Source organism: Taudactylus pleione, unplaced genomic scaffold, assembly GCF_031769625.1.
Source record: "Taudactylus pleione unplaced genomic scaffold, aTauple2 ptg000529l, whole genome shotgun sequence".
Lineage (NCBI taxonomy): Eukaryota > Metazoa > Chordata > Amphibia > Anura > Myobatrachidae > Taudactylus > Taudactylus pleione.
Window position 1 is genome coordinate 2,402,676 of NW_028284931.1, and position 23,476 is coordinate 2,426,151.

At 43.7% G+C, this 23,476-nt stretch overlaps 1 non-coding gene across 1 annotated transcript; it reads left to right on the forward strand.

Annotated features, from left to right (window-relative positions):
• Positions 1–503: 503 nt before the first annotated feature.
• On the forward strand, positions 504–596 carry TRNAI-UAU (transfer RNA isoleucine (anticodon UAU)). The gene is given in 2 exon segments: positions 504–541; positions 561–596. It is a non-coding gene; the product is annotated as a tRNA-Ile (tRNA).
• Positions 597–23,476: the final 22,880 nt, after the last annotated feature.

The following is a 23,476-nucleotide window of genomic DNA, read 5'->3' on the forward strand; positions in this document are numbered from 1 at the left end:
TTATTTAATTAACCAATCCTCTGCAAATACATCCACTTTACAGGGACTTTCACTTTAGTCCCGAATTAGGCCTAAATCGAGGCAGATAAATGGAGACAAGACATGGAGACACCAAAAGGTCAGTCCTCTTCTTACCAGTTGTTTAATGAATCATATGAAGTGTTTATAAATGCAAAAGTGCAAGCAGATGAGTGCAGCAGCAGGTTGTATTCACATGTGATTGTAGAACAAGCACTGGGGGCATAGGCCCCATGTCTCGCCATCCCCTCAAAGCCAAATGGCCCCCATTGAAGGGCAAAAACGGAATCTTCAGGTCCCCCTTCACCGATGCTAGTGGGACCCTTGGACATACTTGATCCCTGGAGCAAATTTTTTTTTTTTTTAAATGGTCTCCCTAATTTTGTATTTGATTTATACTACCCCTAATGGCATTTGAGTTTTCTGTTCATTTCTTCCACATGTTACATGGCAACTTTTGTATGTCATGTAGCAGGATGTAATGTGCTCCTGTGGCACAATCGGTCAGCGTGTGGTACTTATAAGACAGTATCTGTTGAGCAATGCCGAGGTTGTGAGTTCAAGCCTCACCTGGAGCAAATGTAAGGATGTGATTCTCAGCCATTTTGGCTAGGACCAGGTGTGCTATAATTGCTGCATCTGGTCTGATTGGAAGGAATCAGGGTCTCCTTGCTAGGGGATCCTGGGATGTTGATTTGTGATTGCCTACTGCTGTTTGGAGTCCTTGAGAATGCCAGGATGTCTGGATTGAAGAATACCATTCGCTTTAAATATGCTGAGGAGGTTATTGATCAAAGAAGAACCCTGCGTACTTTATGGGACAGAATTTTGGTTGGTCTGGCTGGGGTAAGGAGGATATTTACTGTATCCAAGAGTTTCCTTCAACTGGGATTTATGATGTGACCTTTTGCTATCCTGAGAACTGCCTGAATGCATTTGAGAGGGTTAAAACCTTTGCAAAAGACCCTTTATTACATGGAATTGAGGTGTTGCCTTTATTTATGGGAGCAGAGAGGCCATTAACGGTGCACATGTACAACCCCTTTGTGGAGCCAGACATTATTAGAGCTTTTCTGTCCAGGTATTGCTCTTCAGTTCGTGGAGGAATTCGCCTAGAAAATTATGTTGGCATATTTAATGGCAAGACTAAATTTTGGGTACGCTTGAGACTGGACCCCAGTGGCATTGGTGGAGTTATGCACCCTCCTGGGAACTTTAATATTGGAGGAGCTAGAGGGTATTTGTTTTATCCTGACCAGCCATTTTTTTGCAGGAGTTGCTTTAAGTATGGCCATACTAAAGAAAATTGCACTGTGGGAAAATGTTGCAGAAACTGTGGTTTGACTGGGCATGAAGCTGCAGCATGTCCTCAGGCACAGAAGTGTGACATATGTGGGGATACTGGTCATGTTATGAGGAGCTGCCCTAAGGCCTGAGGAAATGGCTAAGGATATGAGAAGGCTGAATGAACAGCTTAATGTACCATCACATTCTGGTAGTGGAATAGTTAACAGGAGTGAGAGTAATGCTGAAACACCTGCTGTTAATGAGGCTGAGCTGCTGGAATAGGAGCGGCAGTTTAAGTTTAAAGTGGATATGGTGGAAATATATGGGTTTAAGACTGTGTGGGAGGCTGAGAAAGGCAATGTGCCTGCTTCAGTTGTTGGACAAGTTGTCTCCCCTGTTTCACAAGTTAGTTCCTCCCCTCCTGCTTTGAGTGGCACTGCTAACATAGCAGGGTTTCCAGACACCTCAGCAAGTCCTTCTGATAGCAATGCTACAGCATCCTTGAAATGTAATTGGAGTGAATCCGAATCTGATTTTGACACCGTGTCTGGTTGTGGAAGTAGTCCTGCAACTGTTAGGAGTTCAGACGAACTGGATGGTTCTACCTCTGTAAATTTGAATCGTGGAGTAGCGACTGGTAGCACTTCAAAGCGCCCACGGCTGGATGTGAAGGTTGCAGTAACTACAAGTAATTGTTTTGAAGGCCTGCCAGAGGAAGAGGGTGATATGGAGGTAGCCAGCCAGGAGGTGGTGGTGATGGCTGGTCAGCCTGTCTCAGATACTGGCATGCAGTCTGCTGAGTGTTTTCCTGGCACAATTGTTGCTACAGTCCCTATGGAAGCTATTGATCAGCCTGTGCAGTGTATTCAGACTGCTCAGCCTTTTTTGAGCACTGGTGATGTTGAATCCTTTATTGATATATGTAGTGGGAAATGAATGTTGGCAATGTAGTCATTATTATTCTTATAATTTGCCTGGCGCGATGTCTATATCTATAATTTCCCAAAATGTAAGGGTATTTAAGTCCAATGCCAGGAGAGCCGCAATTTTGGAAGATATTAGGGCTAAAGGGGGGATTTCATTTGTTTACAGGAGTGTGGCATATGTGAAGCTCCTAAACAAGATGAATGGCCACATGGTGGTGCAATATGGTCTGGTTCTGCATTAAATAGAAATGAGTAGGGAGATTTCTTTTGAATCCTATGTCATTATTGAGCAGGGTCGTTGCATTTTGGTTCATATTTGTTTTAGAGGGTTTAAATTAAGGGTCATTAATGTTTATGCGCCAGTTAATTTGATTGAGCGCAAAGAGTTGTTTGAAAAGATTGTATATTTTTTACCAGGTAAAACACCTGTTATTTTGATTGGTGACATGAATTGTATAATTGAGGTGCAGGGGAGGCAGAGCGTTTGTACGACTAAGGTGGATGTGACTGGTAATATGTTAAAAAGAATGATTGTGGATTTTGATTTAGTGGATGCTGCAAGTGTGTGTACTGGTGGTAAGCCATTATTTACTTATAAGGCTGATAGAGGAATGATTGAGTCTCGTTTGGATTATGTTTTTGTTACTAAAGTTTTGAAGTGTGTTAGTTTTGTGCAAGTGAGTGTGTCTTACTCTGATCATGAGTGTCTGATATGTAAGGTAGAATGTAAGAATGGTGTGAGGCATGGGAAAGGTGTGTGGAAGCTGAATGTACAGTTGCTTAAAGATGACCAAGTTAGAAAACATTTCTTTAAAAACTATGCTAAATGGCAGATGTGTAAAAGTGAGTTTGTGAATGTGCTTGATTGGTGGGAATGGGTGAAGATGAAAGTGGGTGTGTTTTTCAGAAGAAGTGGTCATATTGTGGCTCGGCGCAAGCGTAATAGGTATGAATGGTTGAATAAGAGATTGTGGTTTTTGTATAGGATGAGAGAAATGGGGCAAGAGGTTACGGATGATATTAAGGCAGTGAGGTTTGAGGTGAATAAGATGTTGGAGAGGGGTAGACAGATTATATATAGTGCGAAAGTAGAACATATGGAGAAGGATGAAAGATGTAGCAGTTGTTTTTTCAAAAAGGTATGTGGAGGGTCTAAGGATATGGATGTGGTATTGGATGATAGTGGTATGGAAGTGGGTGCGGAAGATGTTATGTTTGAGGTTGAGCAATGTTATAAGAAATTGTATGAATGGAAGGTGGGTGATGGAGATATGCAGAGTGAGGTGTTGAGTGCTGTTAGTGAAAAAGTCAATATGGATGATTGTGATTTATTATTGGATGATGTGTCTGAGGATGAGGTGAAAGATGTATTGAAGAGTATGGGGAGGAATAAATCTCCTGGTAAGGATGGTTTGCCTGTTGAATTTTATGAGTATGTGGGATGTTGTGAAAGTTGATTTGGTTGAAGTCATGCGTTATATTTTTGTGAATGGCCGGATGAATGATTCTATAAAAGAAGATGCGGTTGTTTTAATTTATAAAATAGGTGATAGGCGGTGTTTGGCAAATTGGAGGCCTATTACACTATTTAACTCCGATTATAAGTTGTTTGCAAAGCTGATAGCATGTCATATGAGAGTGGTTATTAGTCAGGTGATTGGTGAGGAGCAGGGATGCGCGGTCCCAGGACATTGTATGCATGATAATTGAATGTTGTTGGGTGATATGATAGGTGATTGTCTAGTAAGAAAGCAGAAGATGTATGTGATGGCACTTGATTTCGAAAAAGCATATGATAGAGTGTCTCATGTATTTATGTTTAATGCTCTGGTGCGGATGGGTTTTCCTGGGGAGTTTGTGAATAAGATTAGATGTTTGTATGCAGGTGCTTGTAGTAGATTGTTGGTGAATGGGTATTTGAGTGAGCATGTTAGTATTGAGTCTGGTGTACGTCAGGGTTGTCCTTTGTCTCCTATTATGTTTATTAGTGTGCTTGAGCCTTTGTTATGTATGTTGCGAAGGGATAAGGTTGTTAGAGTTTTTTTGGTGCCTGGAAGTAATGGGAAATGTGTGAAAATACTAGCTTATATGGATGATGTGGTTGTTGTGGGTGGAAGTAAGGTTACTTTGGACAGAGCAAAATTATTAATACAGTTGTTTTGTGGGGCATCTGCCTTTAAAGTTAATTGGGACAAGTCCAAAGTGAAAGGGTTTGGGGACAGTAGTGTGAGGGATAGTCAGATGGACTGTGTGACAGGTGGGATAAAGGTGTTAGGGGTTATTTTTGATGAGATCATAAAAGCATGCTGTGCAAATAAGCACCATTTTTCTTCAACCCACAAAAGCCAAAGACCCATCATCACAGAGAGCTGGGGTGCACCTGATGAAGGAGCCAAACAGCACCTTAGCTTCAGGATCTTCAGGCTCTCTTACGGCTCAAAGCTTGGGGATTGTACTTCTGACTTGTTACTTATCAGACACAAGCAGCTACCTCACATAGAGATGCATTGATAATTGCTGATGAACACAATGGGTAGTATAAATCATATACTTACTGAGTAATACATTACTTCATTTATAAGCATAAAGTTTAGCTGCTAAATATTTTGCATATATACAAATTATTTTGCAGCTTGTACATTTTAAGTGTAAATGAAGTAATATTTGCACTGTTTGCCCACTTAGTTGACGTTAAAAGATTAAATATATGGTGATTAGCATATGGTAAGTATTATAAATGTAAACACATATACATTGATTTATAATGTCTCCCTATCCTCAATGGTATATGATATAAAATGGTTTATAAAAAGATTATTTATGCTATGTTGTCAAGTATGGTCAACTCATTGGATCAGAGCTTCAGCTGGTAGTTAGAAACTGCAGCAGTAAATTAGGAGTTTGGTATCTAGGAGAAAGCACTGCAACTCCCAACCAAGCTGCAGATGCACCCCTATATTTGTGTCTTTTTCCTATATATTTTTTTTTATTTGGCCTAGTTCTGTTTTCCCCCATCCTTTCCTGCTCCTCCTTAATCTATACTTTCATTTCTTTGATTCAGTGTTACCAAAAGAGCGCAAAGAATTTCAATTTCATTTAGAGCCTTGGAGTTATAATTTTTTTTCAATTCATCTCTATGTTATCAATTTAACATATGCAGGCTTCTTTCCCTCCCTCTTTTTCACTCTGGGTGCATGATTTGTGAGTGCACTGCCTCCTGCAAGCCTCTGCCACACCCACAAGCCATCTTGCAGCCTTCCTTTCTTCATGTCTTGTCTTAGCAGTTAATCAGACAGTCTAAAACCTTAATTGGAATGTTAACAGTGTTTACGGAATGTTCACACTGTCCACGGAATGTTCAGGAGTCTATGGAACCGATATCCATTGTTATGATTTCAAGTAGTGATGACTAGGACCTGGGGCAGGAGAGAAAAGTTAATTTTTTTCATGTCTGTCTTGGCGAGTTGCACAATGGCGTATACATATTTCCGGTATTGCTGCCATGTGTTCAAACAATTGTTTATTGACAGCGTGATTACATTGTTTAAAATCTCTGAATCATACTGCCATATTAGCGAAGTCTAGTTTCTGCGCTGAAAACTAAAGGTGTATGAAAGCAGACGTGTGATTGTAACGTTGTAGAGGCTACTACTGTGTGTGGGGCCTAGGCTAGGTACCGTGTGTCGGTCCTAAAGACTCGGTAGGTGTTTGACGAGGCAGAAAGCTACTGAGTGTGTACACATAGCAGGTGTATGGCAGCAAGGACAGGGATTTTGTACCTTGAAGAAAACAAGGGGTTTTCGAAATTCGTCTCCCAATAGAGGTCGCAGTTAGGTTCTCTGGATACTGCGTCTAGACCGCACAGTTGGGTAGACCGTGATTGTGACTTGGGTTGTAGTGGAGGAAATCACTGGAAAGGGTAAGTGTTATTGGAACACACAAATTCTAACAGGGGAGAGTACTCAAAAAGTGTGAGCTACCGGACAAGGGCTGAAAGGTGTCCAGAAAGACAGTATAATTGTCAGAGTCTGTGTTTGTTGTGGACCCGGGGTGGAAACAGGAGCAGACACAGGTTTAAACTGAAGAGTGGGTTGTTTAATGTGACTGTTTGTTGACATGAATAATAAAATAAAGTCCAGTAATAAACAAACTGTTATATGTGGCTGAGGGGAGCTGTAGTGAATGGGAGTAAACAAATATCCAGATCAGTGACAGAGATGAATCCAGATAGACTGTGAGAGTGAAGTGGATATCCTGGTTTGCTGAATATTGGCTGAAGGGGATATCTGGTAATGCTGTGATGCTGGCTGAAAATTGAAATCCGGGAATGCTGTGATGTGTTAACTAAGGAGACAGGTTCAGGCAGGAGTGGGTTAACTGAGGAGACAAGTTCAGGCATGAGTGGGTCTGGTGGAAGGTGCAGGGCTGATCTCAGCAGGGAGCAAGGCAGAGCGGTGCAGGTTATGCAGGAAGCCAGAGGCCGACAAGGAGCTAGGGCAAGCACCGGAGCACAAGTCTGGGTTACAGGAGCGCAGATAACTCTCTCACAGCTACGCTGTGAACACGTTGTACTGGCAACTACAGGGAGCTCCAAACACCCTTAAGTACCCAGTAGCAGAACATAATAGGCCAGAGAGAGCAGGTGACCTACAGACGATTGGCCTGCTATGTAATATGGCCACAGACAATATGGTGGTGTCCAGACACCTGTGATGCAGAGATGCCGCTAGACTTACCCTTGCCAGGATGGCCCAATGCTGGCAGACCTCTGCGTACAGAGTACAGCCAATGCCAGTCTCCACATGCTGACAGGAGGACCACGCCACAGCGCCCTCACTGGTAAGGTCGCAAACCTCCATGCCATGATACCCTGGTCGTGACAGTACCAGTCTCCTTACGGGTGGCCTCAGGACACCTTCAAGGCTTTTCAGGATGAGCCGAGTGTAATTTGCTGATGAGTTTGGGAGCGTGGACGTCCTCAGCCCTGGTCCAACAATGTTCTTCCGGACCATTGCCTTTCCAATTAAGCAGGTATTGCAAATGACCATGACAGATACGAGAATCCAGAATCTGAGACACCTCAAATTCCACCACTTTTTCAGTTTGGATCCTGGGGGGAACAGGGAGAACGCTGAGAAATTTATTAAGAACTAATGACTTGAGGAGAGATATGTGAAATGAATTAGGAATTTTCAAATAAGATGGGAGCTGAAGATAATAGGAGACTGGATTTATTGTCTCTGTAATGGCGTATGGTCCAATAAACCGGGGCGAACTTCATAGATGGTACCCTGAGGCGAAGGTTGCAGGTAGAAAGCCATACTTGATCCCTGACCCGCATCTGAGGAACTTTTCTTTGTTTCCTATCAGCCTGTTCCTTGTACCGCAGGGAGGTTTTCACAAGAGCGGCTCGCACTTGAGCCCAAACTGAAGTGGCATCCACAGCTGGCACATCAAAGGCTGGTAAACTTCGGAACTCAGGGACTGTGGGATGAAGACCATATACAATGAAGAAAGCAGTTTGGTTCGTAGAAGAATGGTATGATGCGTTGTGCGCAAATTTGGCCAAGGGAAGGTACTCGGACCAGTTGTCTTAGGATGAGGACATAAATAATCTCATGAAAGTCTCGAGGTCCTGGTTCACCCTCTCAGTGGACCCATTACTTTGAGGGTGATAGGCTGTGGAAAAGTTAAGTTTCACTTGCAGGACAGAGCAGAGAGCTCTCCAGAATTTTGCCATGAATTTGACACCCCGGTCTGAAACTATTTCTGAAAGGAGTCCATGAAGGCGAAATATATGGTGGACAAACAAGTGAGCCAAATCAGGTGCCGAGGGTAACTTCTCTAGCGGAATGTAATGGGCCATCTTGGAGAAATGATCCACTACAACCCAGATGGTGGTATATCCATTAGAATTTGACAGGTCTGTCACAAAATCCATGGACAGATGTGTCCATTGATGAGATGGTATGGGGAGAGGCACCAATTCACCGGCTGGAGACTGTCGAGGAGACTTATGCTGGGCACACTGGGTAGAAGATGAGATGAACTCGGTTACCTCAGTTTTCATCAATGGCCACCAGTAGGATCTCTTCAGGAACTCCAAGGTCTTACAAATGCCTGAATGACCAGCAAAATGAGATGAATGAGCCCACATCAATAACTGTTTCCTCTTCTCCAGGGCCACAAAGGTCTTCCCAACAGGTGGTTGCAGTTGTATAGTGGTGAACACCTTTGACTCCAGCACAGGGGTATTTCGCAGAGTTTCTGGACCACTATCAGTGGACAGTGATGGTGACAAGGCATCAGCCTTCTGATTGAGAGCCCCAGAGCGATATGACAGGGTAAAACGAAAATGGGCAAAAAATATTGCCCATCAGGCCAGACGAGGACTTACACATTGAATACTTTTCGGAAAAAGAAGATTCCTGTGGTCTGTAAACACTGTAAAAGGGAACTTAGCGCCCTCTGGGAGGTACCGCCATTCCTCTAAGGCCAGTTTGACAGCTAATAGCTCCTGTTCGCCTATGGCGTAATTTCTTTCAGCAGGGGAGAATTTCTTTGAGTAGAAACCACACGGGTGAATCTGGTTATCCTCAAAACACTGGAACAAGACAGCTCCCACTGCCTCAGATGAAGCTTCCACTTCCAGTTAAAAGGGCCTATTGGTATCCAGTTGTCTCAAAACTGGAGTTGTTATAAAGGCTTGTTTGAGGAGTTGAAAAGCCGTCTCCACCTCAGGGGGCCACAGAGCAGGGATGGCACCTTTACGAGTTAGGGCTGTGATGGGAGCCATCAAAGAGGAGAATCCCTTGATAAAACGCCGATAGTAATTTGGGAAACCAAGAAGTCTCTGGATGGCTTTCAAAGACGTGGGACGGGACCAATCCAATATTGCTTACACCTTTTTGGGGTCCATTTCTAAACCCGATCCTGAAATTATATATCCAAGAAATGGGATACTTGGTACACCAAACACACATTTCTCCAATTTACAATACAGTTGGTTCTTTCTCAGACGAGACAAGACTTTTTACATGATTATGGTGTTCCCCAGGAGAAGATGAACAAATCAAAATATCATCTAAATAGACGAAAACTGAGACATATAAGAGATCCCTAAAAATCTCATTAACAAATCCTTGAAAAACAGCAGGTGCATTACACAGCCCAAATGGCATGACCAAGTATTCAAAATGACCGTCTCTTGTGTTGAATGCTGTTTTCCACTCGTCACCTGCTCGGATACGGATGAGGTTTTATGCACCTCGGAGATCTAATTTAGAAAATATAGTGGATCCCTTGACTCTGTCAAATAATTAGATGATCAATGGTAGAGGGTATGTTTTTTACTGTAGTATCATTCAGGCCTCTATAATCTATACACGGCCTCAGGCATCCATCTTTTTTAGAAACAAAGAAGAATCCCGCTCCAGCAGGTGATGTAGATGGTCGGATAAATCCCTTTTTTAAGTTCTCTTGAATGTATTCCGACATGGCGTCGGTTTCTGGTAGGGACAGCGGATAGGTCCGACCACGGGGAGGCGTCTTCCCAGGCAACAAGTCAATAGGACAATCCCATTCTCTATGAGGTAAGATGTTAGTTTGTTTTTCAGAGAAAACATTGGTAAATGATTGATATTCTTTGTGTAGATGGGGCCTCTGACGTCTCAATTTTTCTCACAGGTCGAATCTTCGGAAGACAAGACCCCTGGCATTCCTCACTCCATGATAGAACCTGCATAGTGTTCCAATCAATTCTGGGATTGTGTTTACGCAGCCACGGGTATCTGAGTATAATCTCATGGGAAGCCTTGGGTATGATTAAGAAGCTGATATATTCAACATGGAGGGCTCCTATACGAACTAGAATTGGGTTCTTTTAGACACAGTTCCATTAAAAATAGGTCTACCATCGATAGAGGTCAAGAAGATAGCAGGATCCAAGGTGATGCAAGGAATTTGTAATTTATCTGACAAACGAGAGGACATGAAATTTTCTCCTGCCCCAGAATCCAGGAGGGCAGATACGAATGCAGGACTTGACTTAATGTCTAGAGCTATGGACAAGACAGAGTTATTTTGCTTTGGGGACGGAAGTTTTACTCTAAACTGAGTATCCCTGGGACTAGTAAGGTATGGGAGTTTCCCGGCTTGCGGGTTCAGGAAGCCACCAGGTGACCCGTGTCTCCACAGTATAGACGAAAGTTATTTTGAATGTATCTGTCGTTCTTCTTTAGAAAGACAGGTTTGATTAACCTGCATGGGTTCTTCACCTGTAAGAGAGGGGGGAGAATGGGTAGAAGGTTGAGGATGAGGCCTAAAACGATCAGTTCTGTGCTTCTCGGCTTGGAGTTCTCTAAAGCGTATATCAACCTTGTTGCAGAGGGAAATTAGATCATTAAGACTAGAGGGTAATTCACGAGTGGCTAGGTCATCCTTTATAGGATCCGATAGTCCGTGCCAGAAGGCCGATGTTAGGGTTTCTTCGTTCCATCTGAGCTCTGATGCCAAAGTCTGGAACTGAATGACGGGATGGATACCTTGTTTCAGATTCATAATACTAAATGAAACAGAAGTGGTTCTTCCAGACTCATCAAAAATCCTCCTGAATGATGATAAAAATTCTGGATAATTATCCAGTAGTGGGTCTGATCGTTCCCAGAGCGGAGAAACCCAATCTAAGGCTGAGCCGGACAACAGCGACACAATATAGGCCACTTTGGTTTTAGGAGTAGGGAAATTGGAGGGTTGCAAAGTAAAATGTACATCACACTGGTTGAGAAATCCACGACACAGTTTAGCTAGGGCAAGCACCGGAGCACAAGTCTGGGTTACAGGAGCGCAGATAACTCTCTCACAGCTATACTGTGAACACGCTGCACTGGCAACTACAGGGAACTCCAAACACCCTTAAGTACCCAGTAGCAGAAAGTGATAGGCCAGAGAGAGCAGGTGACCTACAGATGATTTTCCTGCTATGTCACATGGCCACAGACAACATGGTGGCATCCAGACACCTGTGACGCAGAGATGCCGCTAGACTTACCCTTGCCAGGATGGCCCAATGCTGGCAGACCTCTGCGTACAGCCAATGCTAGTCTCCACATGCCAGCTCCCCCGACAGAAGGACCGCGCCACAGCGCACTCACTGGTAAGGACCGCAAACCTCCACGCTATGGAACCCTGGTCGTGACAATAATCATATAAGATATTATTCTGTTCCTCGTTGTGTGCACCGTCCATAACTGTTAGTGGGCCAGTTGTGCACAACGGGATAGGAGTGCTTGAACGTAGCTCCATAGGAATCGTTCACCGGTCTACATTCACTAGTCATAAGCTGCTTAGCATTTTCCCAGATGGGTGCTAAGCAGACGCTGGGAATGGTCAACGATGTGCTGCTTTTGGAAGGGCCGACCGGTTCGGCAAGGCATATAATGTATACAAAGTATGGTGCGTATGCAACTGCGTACTGTGATGTATGTGTTAAGATGACTGAGAGATGTGTGAAACCTTTTCCTAAAATTGGCAGTTTTGATGTGGAGGTGCTGAATAATGTTAGAGATGGCATCTGTGTGGTGAAATCTGTAAAGAAACGAGTAAAGTATAACGACTGTTTGAAATTATGGCAGCATGAGGGGAACACGTGGCTGAGTAGCATGCTTGAGCCGCTAAGTAGCGTCGTGAGCACTACGCAAAAGGGTGTGCACGTGACGCAAAACAGCGTTGCGCATGCACCACAAGGGAACGCACACACGGCGCTAGTTAGCGTCGGGTGCGCGCCATAATTAGCATGCACACACCGCAAAGTAGTGGTGCCAAAGGTACAGGTATTTCTGCATGCACACCTCCGCCGCCCTATGCGGCTGAAGGTGATGGTACAGCCGATACTAAAAATTAGAAAAATGTAGTAAGTAATTTGTACCCTATCCTGAGTAATCATATGGAAAATGTTTGTATAGATGATGAACCTGTTGAAATGTCAGCCATTGCATATGCAGTAAATCTGTTAGACACAGCATCCAACCAGCTGTATCAGCAGAAGGGATCCCATCAGTTGTACCAGCAGTAGAAATTGATGAAGGTAATGCAGTGCGTTGTAGTAACAGATTGAACCCCCAGAGTACTAAGGTAAAAGTTCCCTAAAAGTAACCCTAAAAATAGCAAAGTGGTAGGTGTCCATCCTGTCCGGACAATAACTGTTCCCAATGGGAATCTGGACAGAAATGGTGTAGTACCCACAAGGGATGTAGCAATGCATTGTCCATGGACAAAAGCAGAGTTACATTCAATAATGACAGAATTTCCCGACCCTAGAAAAGAATTAGCTAAGTGCCAAAAATTTGTAAAAGATTTAGGTAATGCTCATGAGCCAACCAATAAAGATTGGCAAGTGGTCTTACTGGTATGTCTTCCATCCAATACCAATGTGAAAAAGTTTATCACGGATTGTGTATTGGATGGAGATAGCCCTTAACTGATGAGAATAACCAAGGTAACATTACACCCAATTGGCCGTATATTTTCCAGTAGTAGTAAATGGGAGTAAAATTTTCACCATCAGACAAAGGGTTAGTGAGTCTGCAGCAGATTATTTCACCCGAGCGCTGCTGACAATCACCCAATATACAGGTATAGAAAATATAAAAGACAACACACACCACAGGGAAGTAGCTGTCACGGTACTTGTGGATGGTCTTAAAAACACTCTAAAGACCAGGGTTCAAACCTCTCAGCCTAACTGGAGAGGAATTACTGTAGATGCCCTCAAGGAATCGGCTATAGAACATGATAAAAACATCCTCAGGAAGAGAGAAACACAAAGTGAGAAGCTAATGGCTGTTAGCATTCAAGCTTTAGAAGGAATGTACACACAGCCACAAAACCCATACCACACACAGACACAAAACACATATCAACATACTATTGATTCCTACCTTTCGATTCCTACCTACCTATACACTCTAAAACAATTGTCGCTGTTTAGCGTTATGAGTCGCACAAGAAATAATTGCTTTCAGACTTTGATTGTGGTTCCAAAGCACAAAAAGTTTTTATTCAATATAAAAACATATGGTTACACGCTGTGATCTAAATACAATTAGCGCAAATAAATCATACAGACCCAAGGTACAGTCATTACATACGCACGCACTTTGGACCGAGATCCCGGCATCAAAGTAGAAACCTCCGTCAACAGCAAAGCAAGAAGACTCGCATCGAGTTTCAGAGAGCCCACATATATACTCTTACAGAGATAGGCAATACAATAGAACAGTTTGGTATGATTCCATTGGTTCTTCTTCCTGGTTCTTCTGTTACAATATAGTTCATAGGCCAGTTCGTATGGACACAATCCAGCCTCCAACAGCTCTGTGTCCTGTTTCCTGCTGCATAATAAATCTAAGCTGGCTACATTACAGAGTACATTTTAATGTTTAACTCTCTATGGTCCAAAGTTTGCAGACACATGTTGCGATCTTTTCACCGATGATACCGGAAATCTGCGAAGACACAGTGGATCAGTACAACACCAAACACGGTCTGCTTACCATGTACTAAGCCTTAGATATCAAATAACATTTATTTCACAACATTACTAATACTGTATAAACCTTGAATATTACACCTTAATGTTAGGGAACCTTTTTATAAAAGTGTGCAGTGTGTAAGTATTGGAAAAAGACGCTAGTTAGCGTTGTGCGACTACGTGTTTGTGGAGTACACCATTGTACGTGTTTTGCAGGGTTGATCATTTTATATGTTTTAGTGACTGTCTGTATTTATAAGATGAGGACTTTTAACATCTTTCTATTGTGTGGGAATCGCACGCCGCTAAATAGCATCGCCGTATGTACTTATAATGGGCGAGATTCACTAAAATGGCGTTGGCCGGCCAGTCGCAAAATGGCGTCTCATTGCCATTCGTAAAATGGCATCATGCATATTTAATTTTAAACTGATCCTGTCACAGCCAATTATCCAGCTTTGGCAATACCCAGCCACAAACCTCATATCACACACAACCACAAACTCTCCACACACAACAACACACACAGCGACAACTTTCCAACATAAGATGTTACACATGTAACCAGAAAGGACACATAAGTAGATACTGTCAAGAGAGAAATTGGGGGACAAATAATAAGAAAATACATAAGTTCACACCAAAAGGATACCAGCAGAATGTAAGAAATTCTCAAAAGGTCGCCGGCTCACATAGTGGCCGTGAATGCTTTACTGGAGAATGATAGTCAGAACTAGGGGTAAGGATATACCTGTAGTCTACAGCCAGTCAGGTTAACTGAGAGTACTAGGGAAGAACCTACAATGACAGTAGATATAGCTGGTACTAAACACTCTTTTCTTGTAGACACAGGGGCTACCAGATCCGTGTGAAATTCTCCATCAAATTTACAGACAGGACACAAGGTTTCTAAGGACAAATTACAGCCATGCCAGACTAAGGTTAAATACTTGGGACATTGTCTAACCCAGGGCCTACGACATTTGACAACCGACAGGATACAGGCCATACAGACCACGACACTGCCACGAAACCAGCAGCAAATCCATACCTTCTTGGGCATGTGTGAATACTGCAGAACGTGGATCCCAGGTTTTTCTATTCTGGCCTTACTTTTGCAGGAAATGGTGTCATCCTCAAAACCTGACTGTGTCACACATACTGAGGAAACAGAGCAAGCTTTTCTTAACCTTAAGGATAGTCTGACAAGAGCACCTGCATTGGGAATACCAGATTATGCAAAACCTTTTGATTTATATTGTACGGAAGCTGATGGCTGTGCGGAAGGTGTCCTCACACAAAAACATGGTGATGCTAGTAGACCTGTAGCATACTACAGTGCACAATTGGACACTGTGGCAAGATCACTCCCAACATGTTTTAAGAAGTGTAGCAGCAACTGCTCTTTTGGTCAGTAAGAGTGAGGATGTAGTATTAGGCCATGATATGATTGTTTATACACCCCATGCTGTATCTGCTTTGCTGAATTCTGCCCAAACCAGACATGTTTCCTCAGCTAGGTTCACAAAATGGGAACTAGCTCTAATGGCAGCTGCAAATATCACCATTAAACGGTGCAGTACATTAAACCCAGCAACGTATTTACCATATGTGCCTCTGGATGCACAAAGGGTGGAGAGAGGTGAGTCGCTGGTTGAAGGTGAGTTTTTCAGGTATACTGATACACATGATTGTATGGAATATTTGAATCAGACCTTTACTGCACGACCTGACATGTGATACACCTTTAGAAAATGTAGATGTGACGTTTTACACGGATGGGAGTTGCCATAGACAAACTGGCACAGGAGAATTATGCACAGGTTATGCTGTTGTAGATGACGAGGATGTTGTAGAAGCTGAACCACTTGGTCCACCTCATCAGCACAGGTAGCTGAACTGGTGGCATTTAAGGAGAGCTTATGAACTGGCAGAAGGTAAGTCAGCTAATATCTAGACTGACTCTAGGTATGCCTTCGGGGTAGTTCACAATTTTGGGGCTCTTTGGCATCTTCAAAATGTTATGACCGCAGCAGGCACACCAGTTGCACACTCACACGACATAAAAGGACTCTTGACAGCAATCCAACTACCAAAGGCAGTAGCTGTCATCAAATGTAAAGCCCATACATGTGAATAACAGAGCAGATGAAGCTGCCAAATGAGCAGCAGGGTTAAAAATAAACATGCAAATTGATAAGATGATGGTTTTTCAAATGATTGACACCCAGAAATTAATTGAGATGCAAAATTTGTGTTCCATACAGGAAAAGGCAGTCTGTAGACTAAAGGGATGTGGTCAGGAGTCCTCTGGACTCTGGAAAGATGGACAAGGTAGGCCGGTTGCTTCCAAGGCATATTACCCAACCCTGGCTGAGGCAGTGCACAGTTTGACTCACCTAGGAAAAGGAGGTATGTGCAAGTTAGTCAGAGCATACTGGTGTGCACCTGGATTTTCTTCTCAAGCTGAAAAGAGGGCTATGACCTGTTTGACTTGCTTAAGGAAAAATGTTGGGAAGACAATCCCTACAGAGCCATCCCATATCCCTCCGACAGACGGACCTTTCCAGGTAATACAAATTGATTTCATCCGATTACCACCCTGCAGGAATCTCAAGTATGTATTAGTTTGTACCTATGTATTTTCTAATTAGGTAGAGGCATATCCAGCTGCCACTAATACTGCTGTTTTTACTGCTAAAAAGATTGTTCAGGAATTTATATGCAGATACGGTATCCCTAGAATCATAAAAAGTGATAGGGGTACTCATTTCACTGGAGATGTTTTCCAGAACATGTGTAAGTTAATGGGTATTAATAGACTTCACACCCCCTACCGACCGCAAGCCAGCACGTAGGTGGAGAGGGTGAACGGTACTATTAAGAACAAACTAAGTAAGGTCATAGCTGAAACTGGATTAGGATGGCCAGAAGCCTTACTGCTAGTCCTCCATAGCATCAGGACTACTCCTAGACCTCCTCTTAATCTGTCCCCCTTTGAGATACTGTTTGGGAGACAACCTCATATGATTGTAAGCCCACAGGATGATCTGAAGTGTAATAATGAGGTTACTGTGAAATACCTTTATAACAATGAGTAAAGTTGAAACAGCAGCAACAGAAATTGAAATTGTTATCACCTGACATGCCTGAAACAAACTGTCATGATGTTGAACCTAGAGAATATGTTATGATTCGAAATTTCTTACGTTCAGGTTGTTTGACAGATCAGTGGGAAGGACCGTATCAAGTGTTACTGACAAGTACGACATCGTTGAAAGTAGCAGAGAGAGATACCTGGGTCCATTCTACTCACTGCAGAAAGGTCAATCACCCGGAGAAGATACAAGGCGGAGTCGAGACAGATAACGTGGACCTGTTGATTGCGAGCCTGTTCCGGGAGAGTTAGAGATTGCAGTGAAATACCTGAGCTAGGGAAATTTGCAGACCACTATTCCAGCAATGGAGTGGCGGGCTGGGGTTGTGTTTGTGTTTCCTTCCCGGGTTCTCATCACACTCATTTGTTTTGGGATTTTTTGTTTCTGTGACGGAGGACAGATGACTGAGAGGGAGGTTGATGGTGATATCGATGGAGTGGGGTCAGGAGAAGGAGCGATAAAACCATCAGGGTGGTATCTGGCAAAACTTAGTACAGTATTTAAGAGATCTGTCATCCTAGAAACTCGGAGTCAGTGTGAAGGTCTATTGTCTGAGGAATACTGTATGTGTGCGAACTGTGGATCCCTAATTGATGAAAAGTGCATCCAACGATGCCAGTCCAAGAGTATTCTGTATTTGGGAGAGCATCCTTTAGAGGATTACCATTCCTTAGTGGTAAGGTCTTAAACCAGACTGAGTATTGGGTTTGCACTCATGTGCCTCAGGGACAACATAATGTAGGGTTAGTACCACTCCCGTTAAATGTCTCTGAGGTTCTTGGATTACATAAGGGGAAAATGCTGGATGGGAAATTCGTTAAGTCCAAACCTCCAAATTTTAAGCTTCACCCGTACCAAGTAGATAGAACTCTCTTATGTTTAAACTTCACCAATTACAATAAACCAGGAAGCTGGGAGGTGATCGGGAACAATCAGACAATGACTTTTTCACACAGAGCTGATAGTAGACCACTAGATGATAAACTTGTACATAACATTACTTACAGTGGGAGATATTTCCGGTATAGATATACTCGCAGTCCCATCAAAGAAATGGTTGGCAGAGTACCAGTAGGGTACTGTGCAGATATTATACAACCAGAGACGTGTTTCAGTCAAATGGGAAAACCTGGGATAGGATCCTTTGTCAGAGAAATGTGTTTAATGGTAATGATGCATTCTATCCCTTATGTACTCCCAGACGATGTGTATTTTATATGTGGAAGGAAAGTGTACAAGTGGCTCACTCTGAGTTCTGAAGGTTTGTTATCTGGGAAGGGTACTCCCAGAGGTCGTGACCCTTACATATGGTGAAATGCTTGGTATTCATAAAAACACACCATCACCATATCTTCATACACAGTATGAACACAGAGACAAAAGAAACATGATACCTGGTGATGTACATACAGCCACACAGTTGATTATCAAAACAACTGGTTTCCAAATTTTGGTGCATTAGATCCCACCAGGATCGCTCGGGGTACTTTAAACTTTAGATACATCCAAGACCTTGCTAAATTAATAGATAATATCACCGAGATGTATGATGACACGTTCAGGTACACAGGTAAGGAGCTACAGGCCTATAAGAAAGAACTTGTGCAACATAGACTAGTGTTAAATTATTTAACAGCTGTAACTGGTGGATACTGTGTGACACTGGCCACATAAATTGGTGTCAAGTGTTGCACTTACAGCACAAATAATACTAGTGATCCCAAAGAGGTGATAGACCGGAAGATAGATGAGATTCTGCAGCTGAAATGGGAATTTCGAAAGAACCATAATGCCTCATTGACTGAGGTGGAGGAACAGGTATAAGAGTGGTTCACGTGGTTGAACCCTGTAAAATGGTTCTCCAGTCTAGGAGGGTGGGTCCAGGAAATGGTTGCTAGAGTAGGTAAGCTCCTGAGCCTCATATTGGTTGTCATCTTAGTAATTGGCTTATGTGTCAGATGTGTTCCTACTGTGTTGAAGTGTAGAAAATGTAATGCTAAGGTATACTGGGAGAATGAAATGATGATGATATGAATACCAAGGTAAATGAAGAACTGCATTACAATCCTGAACTATAATGTACCATCAGATGATGTATAGATTTAGCCATGCATAAAATGTATTATTAAATGTTATTTTAAACATCTTAAATAATGTAAGTCCCTATCCCCTTCAAGACTTCCTTTATAGGTTAGGTGCATCCCCACATCTTTCCCAGGATCTTCCGAGATCCGCTTTGTGCGTATAAGGGTAGTTTTATGTCCCTCCCAGGGGCGAATTATTGTTGGTTAATGACCAAATTGTGCCATCCCATAATATAGCATTGAATAATATTTTATATTGTATGACTGAATAGATTAAGATTAGCGTGTGATAGCATTTTGGTTGCTATCAAAGGGTGGACTGTCAAAGCCGGATGATTGCCTGAGACCAAATCTTAAATTAATATCTGGCAACGCCATTTTGTGTCGCCCCTGACGATGTCATCTTGCATCGTCAGCACGAAACCATTGCGTACGATGCTATATTTGATTATTAGCGTCGTGCGTCTGCTTTGCTACCACTTATTGTTGAAAGTCCTATCAAAACCTATACTCACATTAAACACATATAAAATATACAAGACACACAACGCACAGTTGCGCGGTTCATCAAAGCACAGATAAGCACAAAACACAGAGACACACAAGGCATACTAGCTAATTTATACAATATTCTCACTCTCACACATGTAATCACTTATAAAAAGGTTCCCAAACATTAAGCTTAATATTAGAGGTTTTATTAGCTAATACTTACGTTATGAAATGTAAAGTATATGTTTAAGGTATAGAGACTAGGAGACAAGTCATGTTTGGCACCATTCTAAATCACTGTTTTTTTGCAGATCTCCGGTTCTATTGGCAAGGAGATCGCATCATGCATCTGCAAGATATGAATTATAGGACATTAGAGGTTAGAATGTATATCTGTATGTAGTGTTTTTTATTAGTTTAAACCAGTTCTTTGACGGGAAAACCACACAAAGCAACGTCTGAGGAACTGGGACATACCCCTAGTGATGCTGTATGAACTGTCCAATTACCTGCATCGTACCAGAATGTCCAGGAGCAAGACCCAATGGAAATCTGTTAACTAGTCTCTTTGTTCTGTAAGGTATATAGCCTGGGTACTGGTTATAGTATACAGTCATTCTTCTTGGATGACCACAGGCTTCTGGAGAGACGACTGTATACTGGGACCAGTGCGCAAGCGTATGTATCGGCTTGTACCTTTTGTATTTACTTGCTTTTTGCGCTAATTGTATAGATCACAGAGTGTTATACTTTTCATTGAATAATATAACTTTTTGTGCTTTGGAACCACAATTGGATTGGAAAGCAATTATTTCTTATGCGACTTGTAGTGCTAAACAGTGTCATTTTGGGTATATAGATTTAGGGGTATCAATAGCAGTTTTTCAGCGGGCCCCTGACATTGCATTCCCCTGGTAGGCCCTTCATGTATTTAACAATCGGTAACATCAGACTCATACGCAGCACATACCCTACCGCAAGCACTGCGAGTGCTGCAGTGTGTAATACAACCATGTGACGTGTATTATGACGATGCATCTTAATTATGCATGCCCCTGAAATGGTGTTAGGATGCACAGACACGCCTGCGTTTGCACCACCACACCCCAGTTTCTTTTGACCAACCCATCACCACCCACAAACAGCTAGTCCTGTCACTCGTTCTAGTGAGGCATCTATGTACAGGGTGCAAACGCCTCTCGATCACATGGACTAGTTCGCGCACGAACACTGTGTCTTGTACGCATGTGCACATTGCAAACATCAGCAGGCTACGTGTGAACGCAGCCTAGCAAATGGGCTGAATCAGCCCCTAAGTTCAACTGCACTGTGCTATGGAGATAAAATATCAGTGCTCTACATATCTGTGTATGCTAACTACTGCTACCAGGCTCAGGATATACTAGTTGTCATAGGCAAAGGAATTTGAGGCTGTGTTCCCAGGCTGGATCTTGAATCTGTTTTGTTAGACTTGGATGCTCTCTGGAGAAGACTGGGTTTGATGAAGTTCCTGCGCATGAAGGAACTAATAGACAGCAGGGACCTATGAGTGGTTACTGAGAAACGACTGGATATCCGGACAGGACCGGCGGGTAACTGGACTCCAAGTATAATGGAGGACGGCTGGTCGCACACAGCACTGAAGAATCAGCTGGAATGCAAATGAAGCGCAGTATGGAAGTTCACTTAGACAAGGTTAAGAGTCCTGTTGCGGACTTCCAGTGGGCGGGGCAACTGAGTTGGTCGCGTTTTAGCTCAGCTCCGTACCTGGCATATCTACTTGGCTAAATTTTGCTCACTTAGGCGAAGTATCACTGACCACAAGTGTTCCCCTGGACAGGGGAATATACATGGGACAGCCTGGGAACGTTTAATAGCCAGAACGGAGCGCATATTTATCCCCGGAGTCCGGCCACACAGTGTGGCACCCTTGGCGTGAAAACACTCTGCGCCATCTTAAGCCAGTACACCATTGTGGGACTGTCCTTACTGATACCCCTACCGAACGGGGTCTGGACACGGAGCACCACAACGCTGGGCGTCTTTAATACCTGGTGCAGAAGATTGCTCCCCCTGGAAGTGGTGCGGGACACCTTATGATCGCTGTCACCCCAAGTGCCGCTTACCTGTAGGCGAATCAGCGGTTCCTCCGTTAGCCACAGATGCCTGGTTCTACTGGAGGGACGGCAGTGAGGAGGTTGCCTCTCCGCCGGGATCTGGAGAAAGCGTGGTGCGGATCCTGTCCTCAAGGGTCTGACACCCATCTCAGCCAGCATACTGTGGATACCCGATGCGGAGCGGTGACCACAGATTTTCGGAGCACTTCCCGGCACTGTCATCCTCCCTGCATCCTGGCTCTTCCCTGCTGAAGCAGCGCGGCTGGCTCCCCTTTGTTGGGGTATCGTGGTGGTGATTGACAACACCTCTGCTATTATCCTGTGGGTGGTGACTCACCAGCATCAGCGATAGTGTCCCCTATCTGTCCCTCCTATCAACAGTGTGTGCGGTCCAGGGGCATACCATCACTGACTGAGAGCTCAGGAGCCTGGTAGTAATCGGGTCGTTAATCGGCCCCATCCACTGGGCTTATCTGGTGCCACTGCTGCTGGACCCTTGTGATTGCCGTGGAGTCAGCGGCTGCCTCCGGTGTCCCTGGAATCGGAGTGTCACCTGTGGAAATTCCCTGGCATTTTCCCCCGTTCACACGCGGCAAACCTGTTCTGACGACGGCTGTGTCCCCTTCTGATGGTTTGTGCAGGTCTCTGCTACTAATTTTTCCTGTGGCTGGGTGAAGCTGTGTGGTCCCTTCTGCCATTTACAGGGAGTCCAGAGGGTCGAAGGGGTTGCTGTTGACCACCATATTCTTGAAGGGTTCTGGACTTCATTATTTTCCCACCTTCAAACCCTGCTTTGCTGAAGTGACATAGGTGAACTGTATGCTCGATTTACTGTATATTACAGGGGTTTTGTGAGTATACTTATTACATACTTACAGTGACAACCATGTATTGTTGTTGAAGTGTTTATTGTATATTTTATCCTGGCCACTTATTTCTGGTCATATATTCTCTGATCATATTTTTCTTTTTCCCCTTTCTCTGACATACATTTAAAGCTAGCTTAGGGCCTGATTCAGACCCACTCGCGAGCGGCTGTCCGCTCGCAAGTGGGTCGATGGTCTGCACTGAGCATGCGCACGACGGAGGGAGCTCCGTCGTGCGCATGCGCCAGACACGACGAGCGAAGGACTTTCCTTCGCTCGTTGTGTCCGATCAAAGGGGGCGTGCTGTCAATGTTGATTGACAGCACGCCCCCTTTGGTGGGCGTGCCGGGGGCGTGCCTCCCTGACGGGGGCGTTCCCACGGGAATGCCTCCCGTCAGAAGCCGGCCCACTGACATCACTAGTGATGTCAGTTGGAGTGATTTTGGCTCTGATAGAGCCAAAATCACTCCGGAGCTTGCGGTTGAAAACCTCAACCGCAGGCTCCGGCTCGCAATTTCGATGGTCGCGATGGTCACGACCATCGCGGCCATCAAAATGCACGCTCGTATAGCCTGTGGGTGGTGACCCACAGCTATACGAGCGTCCAGGAGGACGCTCCATGAAAATGGAGCCCGGCCCTCATGCAGAGCGTGCGCTCTGCTCAGAGCGTACGGCTCTGAATGAGGGCCTTAATCTGTTAGGAAGGTGAATTTTATTTGTTATACAACTGCTGCCACCTACTGTTCGCAACACAACCCATAAGTATTTTGGTTTTAGGTGGAATATTATAGTTTATAGCATCTATTTTGACCTTTTGCTATTTTCAAAAAATTGTATTTGGTATATGGAGAAATATTTTACTAAATCCATACCTCCACTACTACAGAGAACATCTTCTCGCACGATGGTTAAACCAAATAAAACCCCTGCGAAGGCAGGTGCTTCCCCTTCTTCTGCCACACAGACTTCACCTGTTGATCAATCTGATATGAGGAAAA